Here is a 6,650-nt window from a genome sequence, read left to right as displayed (position 1 = left end):
GAAAAATCGTTTTGTAGTGATCGCCAGCACTACGGATTCTTGCGTTCACCATGAACCGTAAGTATTTCATTTATATATGATTTTTAATTATTTTTTCTATAGATAGCTTATTCATTTGCTCTCCATTATAATGTGCGTACTATTTTGAGGAGGGTGTTCGCGCTCGCACCGACAGCGTACAAATTTCTGGAAATTGGGATCGTTGTGGGACCTATCTGTCATGTGGAAATTGAGATTGGCGACACTCTACGGACGGTTAATTGAAAAACGGATGGATATTGAGCGATTGGTGTAGTCGACTATTCCGTCATCATTAGTGGTTCAGAACATTGTGATTGAACTTGTGAAATGCTCGATGTGCACAATGTAAAATTATCATTGTGTGACAAGTGTTTGATATGAAACCATTGACTATACTTTTTATGCTTGAACTTGAACAATGTGTTGAGCATGTATATTGTGAACTATGCCAATACACGAATAGTGTAATAGAAAAATTTAAATATTTTGTAAGTTATTTACATAAAAATTGTATTATGAACTAATTGAAAGCCGGTAATCACTTTGCGTACTATTTACGACAAGAATTCAGTAATTGAAAATGAATTGATTTTATACGCTTCAGATAATATTGTATATCATGCGTTACATGAGTAATAAATGTTTATTAATTCCACATATCTCAATATTTGTCATTATTTTTTTCTTTCTTCTTTCCTTCCTTATTCATGGGGTATCATATTACGCGCGCCGACACCCGATAGCGCGCACCCGTACTGTCGTGCTCGACATAATCGCGCTCTTACAATTACGCGTTTGGCTCTGCGATAGATTTTAAGATCTTTGCATATAATTAATTGCATAAAAAGGTTCAGAGAGAGAGAAATAGGAAGCTGTAAAGGGGGAAAAACGGTAAGTATAAATCGTTAGTATGCTATAAAATGAAAATATCTAAAAATATCTCCGCATTTTATCGTTCCTTTCCATTCTTCTTCGCGGCGTTATATTACGCACACATCATCGCGCTCGACGGTTCGGATGCATCGCGCTCTTATAATTACAGATTAGATTCGCATTATTGAAATTCCGCATTTCAAATAACATGTAAAATAAAATAAAATTATATTAAATACATGCGAGTGAGAAGATAACAACGCGTAAGAGATTGTAGGTATAAATGGTAAGTATAGCACGGTGGGAACTGCGTCCGGCGACAGCGGTGGATCGGCGGACCGCGCTCAACGGCGGTGGCGGCGGTGGCCCACGCGTGCGATGGCGGCTGCGAACCGCGCTCGGAGGTACCACGCCCGGAGGTACCACGCCCGACAGCCACTGATCTGGCGTGACGTCATCATCGTGACGCGGACGCAGGTTTCCGCACATCCTGCGCTAGGCAATTTTTCCGTTACGTAATTGCCGCGCAAACCCCGCGTTCATTGACATTATCCTCGTCACCGCACACCCCCGTGACGTCATCCCCCCACCTAGTAACATTATCTCCTGTGTCGTCATCCCCCTCCCCCCTCGTGACGCCATCCCCCTCGCCCTGTAACTATACCATTTGTGACGTCATCTCCCTCCCCTCCCCTATGACGTTATCCCACTTACCCTGGACGTCACTATTTGTGACGTCATCTCTCCTGTGACGTCATTCTCCTCGCCCTCTGACGTCACCCGCTCTCCCTCCCTCCCCGCGGACCCCTCACCGCGCCGCAGGTACCCCCCCTCGCCTCACCCCCCCCTCAGGGCCCCAGGGTTAGAACCGGCCTATTGACCCCACTTACTTCAGGTAGATAATGAAAAAGCACGCAAAACTAACACAATACAAACGCACTAACAAAATAACTAAACGCGGAAGTCGTATCACTCACTTACAGAAATATATTTCTGTCCGCCGACCAGCATTCGCCAACGGTTAAAAAAAAATGAGGTGTTGCAATAAACACCTACGGCTGCAATAAGTCACGAAAATATACAGTAAACTATTAAGTATAAGCAGCGCTTGTCACAGGTGAGAAAATGGAAAATTGAGCAGTAGGGCGAAATCCGAACGAAGCGGCGAGTAGAGATGTTGCACAAAGTATCACGCGAGACTCCCAAAATTTTGATTCACTAATGACCATGAAGGGTTAAACGGTTCTAGTAATAGTAAATATTTTTTTTATTTAAACAATAATAATAAGTGTTTGATTAGTTTATACGAATATATTTAACTATTAATGTAATATAAACATGATATTAAAAAATTATAGCGCATGGAAAGCGCGGGGATATCCAGGGTATGCCTACCATGCACACTTTGACAGCTAAAGCGCTGCTGAATGGATTTCCGCAAGATAACATTGCACCTTCCTCCAAAATGCAATGGATTCTATCCCGTTTGATCAGACAGCCTATATTACCATTGATGGATAAATATCACGTTAAAGGAGGCGGTTTCCCTAAGGATAATTCATACGTCCCTTCAAAATGGGACCACAACGTAACACCGATGATTGATGGGAGCGTTGAGTCATTCAGGTAAATATATTTTTAATGAAACAAAACTGAAGATTAAATGACACCTCGGTAGAAGATTGTTTATAAAAAAACAGCATATGCAACAATTTTCTAATTATTTTTTGAAAAAAACCGTAGTGAAAGACTTTAAAATCATATAGGCTGCGGTCCACTTAGCGCTTCAAACGCTACAGAGCATTTGTAGCACTGATATGGCTGGTCCATTTGATGCTTCAGAACGCTTCCAACAACTCTGATTACGTTATCAATACGTCATCGTTTTTGCTCCCACTTCGCTTCAACTGTCTCACCTCGGGAGGTGGGTTGGCTGGAGCGTTCACGTAACAATTGTAGCATTCGAAATAGTAATGGACCAATCGGAGCGTAGCATTTGGAGCGTAACGTTCAGAGCATTTGGAAGAAGCAAGTGGACCGCAGCCATAATATATTCAATACGAAGGCTATCTAGATGAGTGCTCGGAACGTATTATCCGAAGAAGTGCTCGGAATTAGTTGCATATTTCGGATCGATTTGTTGAAGCGCTGCTTACTTTTCTCCCACTACCGCTCAACCTTCGACGGCCAAACTGCCGGATCGCGCGCGGACGTGTATCAGTATAAGAAATACGCTGCGAACCTACCTTCCAGCAAATTATGATAAAAATACTTTCCTTCTTACGTAATTGTTATCTTCTTAATAATGATAATTGGACAATATACTAATAAGTAAATGTATTTTAGTGAATGTACTTTTAAAATATTACTTTAATATTTTTATAATACATTCAGTTTCTTTGAAAGAACTGCTGACCACACTTTTGTACCACAGAATGTAATATCTTATAATAAAGAATTTTACTTTACCGCTTCATATGTTTGATCAATTTTTTGTATTATTTTTTAATGGAATAAACCTGAATGCACTTAAAAGACACATCAATAATAGAACTTCAAAGACAATATCGAAAATTATCATTCACATTATAATTGTCATATTGTAAATAATTAAATATATATTAAGAAGGGCTACAAACCAAATGAAAACACAAAATGGTAAGTGCTAAGCAAAATATATCAGTAAGCACTAAAGAAATTAAAAAAAAATAAATAGAGATAAATATAAAACAAATTGCGTATCGACTCCGATCGAGTCATTATCAATGTTAGATGTGTAAAAATTTTCAATCAATTAATAATATAAACCTATTTGAAATAACAACGGCCTATAACTAAAAATTACAAACTACGAAAATACAAAGTTTGTTAATTGTACTGACTTCAGCTGGATGTATGAAAAGGTAGTAAAATAACCTACTATGATTATCGCAACGGTATAAAAATATTGCTGTTGTATCCAATAGAGACCTATCTGAACTAGGCACCCGACTCTAAGAGAGAAAAAAATTTTTTTAATACTCATTAAATTAAGCTTGCTTTGTAACCACCGTTTGTAACACCTTCCATTTCGTTTGTACCTCAAGGGGTTCAAAATTATAAACGATTGAAAAAAATGCCAGCACCCTACTTTAAGAATTTTTGAATCTGTAAACGGATGTTGTTTCGGGATTGTTTGTACTCGTTTGTACCACCGTCGGTTTAGTTTGTGCTCTCAAGGGGGTGATTGTATCCATTTTTCAAAATAGGGGGTAGAACTATCTTCGCTAAATTTTAAGTTATCTTAAATCTGTAAACGGATGCTGTTTCGGGATCGCTTGCAGACGTTTGTACCACCGTCGGTTTCGTTCGTACCCTCAAGGGGGTGATTGTACCGATTTTTCAAAATAAGGATTAGAACTAACTTCGCCAATTTTAAAATATCGTAAACCTGTAAACGAATGCTGTTTCGGTATCGCTTGTAGACATTTGTACTGCAGTTTCGTTTGTACTTCTCAAGGGGTGTTTGTACCAATTTGTCAAAATAGGGGTGAGCGCTAACCTCGCCATTTTTAAAGATATTTTGAATCCGAAAGCGGGTGCTATTTCGGTATCGCTTGTAGACGTTTGTACCGCAGTTCATTTCGTTTGTACTCCTCAGGGGGTGTTCGTACCGATTTTTCAAAATAGGGGTGAGTGCTAACTTCGCCATTTTTAAAGATATTTAGAATTCGAAAGTGAGTACTGTTTCGGCATCGCTTGTAGACGTTTGTACCGCAGTTTGTTTCGTTTGTACCCCTCAATAGGTGCTTGTATCGATTTTTCAAAATAGGGGTGAGAACTAATCTCGCCGTTTGTGAATATTTTTTAAATTTACAAACATCTACAAGCGATACCAAAACAGTACCCGTTTACAGATTTAAGATATCTTAAAAATTGGCGAAGATAGTTTTAACCCCTATTTTGAAAAATCGGTACAATCACCCCTTTGAGAGTACAAACGAAACCGACGGTGTTACAAATGTCTACAAGCGATCCCGAAACAGCACCCGTTTAAACATTTAAAATATCTTAAAATTTAGCAAAGATAGTTCTCACCCCTGTTTTGAAAAATCGGTACAATCATCCCCTTGAGGATACAAACGAGTACAAACGATCCCGAAACCGCACCCGTTTACAGATTCAAAAAATCTTAAAGTAGGGTGCTGGCATTTTTTTCAACTTTTTATAATTGTGAACCCCTTGAGGTACAAACCAAATGGAAGATGGTACAAACGGGTGGTCACGGAGCATAGACTATTCAACAATCACGATTTTCGATGGGATGATGTGAAGATATTGGATGAAGAACCTATCTACAGGAAGAGATTGATTTCTGAAATGGTCAACATTAAGAAACAAACAAATAGTTTGAATTTGCAAACCGATACAGAAGGTCTACATAAAGCGTACTTGCCTATCATAAACAAAATATGACACTGATACGTGTTTTCGATGTCAGACGCGTGTTGGATTTGACTGTGTGTAGACGTGTTCACAGAATCTAAAAATGTAACGAGCAGTATATCCGTTATGTCTTGACGTTTGAACTGTAATCTCCGAGTCCATCGTGGAAGGTTTGCTTTGTGAATATATTAAGAATTTGATAAACAATATTATTAATTATACTAATCCATTTTAGAGTGATTTTCCAATGACACTTAAATGTGTTTGAGTCTTTTGTCTTGCTTCGATGGATTTGCAGATCTACTGATAATTTTAAAACAAGCGAATTTATTGTACTTCTGAAGATGGCTCGATCCAAGAGCCGAAACGTTAAGTTATGTTTTAGTAATTAATTTTCGAATTAAGCGTATTAGTTTTCATTCGCGACTGATGTTATAATCTGTGTTTTATACCGTCATCGAGTGACGTGAGCTTCGATTATCATGTTAAGTTACGTTTAGTTAGTGGTTTTTTGTTAACAATTTAAGGCTATTAGTTTTTATTTGCGACTAATGTTATATTCTGTGTTTTATATCGTTACCTAATGACATGAGCTTTGTTAATCATGTTGTGGAGTTCAGTCAGTTACATACATTACAGTTTTTGTCTTTTTTTTTTTTTAATTTTTTTACTCTTACACCATCCCGTTTTTTCTTACTGTTAACTATATTGATAATATTAATAAGATTTTTTTCCTAGAAAACAGGATGAGACAACAATATAACTCTGTCTATCACGCCTATGACAACACCTTTTTTACGACATAATGGATGGTGAGAGTGGAAGTTAAGAAATCTTCCCGAGCAAGTCCGTTTTTTATATGTATCAAAAATAATTGAGTTATTGTCAATAATGATGGTGTCTAAAAAATTCAATATACCAATGGTCCCAATTTCCATGGTAAACTGTAATCGGAGGTGTAAAAAATTAAAAACGTTTCAAACATCGTTCAAAATACCAGAAGGAGCCGCCAGAATAATATCATCTACATATCTGTAATAGAACAAAGGTTGCAATGGTAAACTTTTTAAAGCAGAAGACTCAAGACTTTGTAATATTACTTCAGCTATTACAGGGCACAATGGAGATCCTATTGGGGTATCAAAAATTTGTTTATAGAATACATTATTAAAAGAAAAAATAGTTGAATTCAAGACAAAGCGTATGGCTAAAAGAAATTCATCTAAAGGTATAGTGGTTTATAGATATATGACTCCATCTCCTCACGAAGCTCTCAGATGCCAATTCTATAGGAACATTTGTAAATAGTGAAACCACGTCTAAAGATACCA

General features: G+C 37.6%; 1 pseudogene; it reads left to right on the top strand.

Moving 5' to 3' along the window:
• The first annotated feature begins 2,290 nt into the window (after nt 1-2,290).
• LOC108770519 (uncharacterized) lies at nt 2,291-3,836 on the top strand (annotated as a pseudogene).
• Nucleotides 3,837-6,650: the final 2,814 nt, after the last annotated feature.

This window comes from Trachymyrmex cornetzi, unplaced genomic scaffold (genome assembly GCF_001594075.2).
Source record: "Trachymyrmex cornetzi isolate Tcor2-1 unplaced genomic scaffold, Tcor1.1 scaffold1285, whole genome shotgun sequence".
Lineage (NCBI taxonomy): Eukaryota > Metazoa > Arthropoda > Insecta > Hymenoptera > Formicidae > Trachymyrmex > Trachymyrmex cornetzi.
This window is presented reverse-complemented; position numbering and strand designations above follow the sequence as displayed.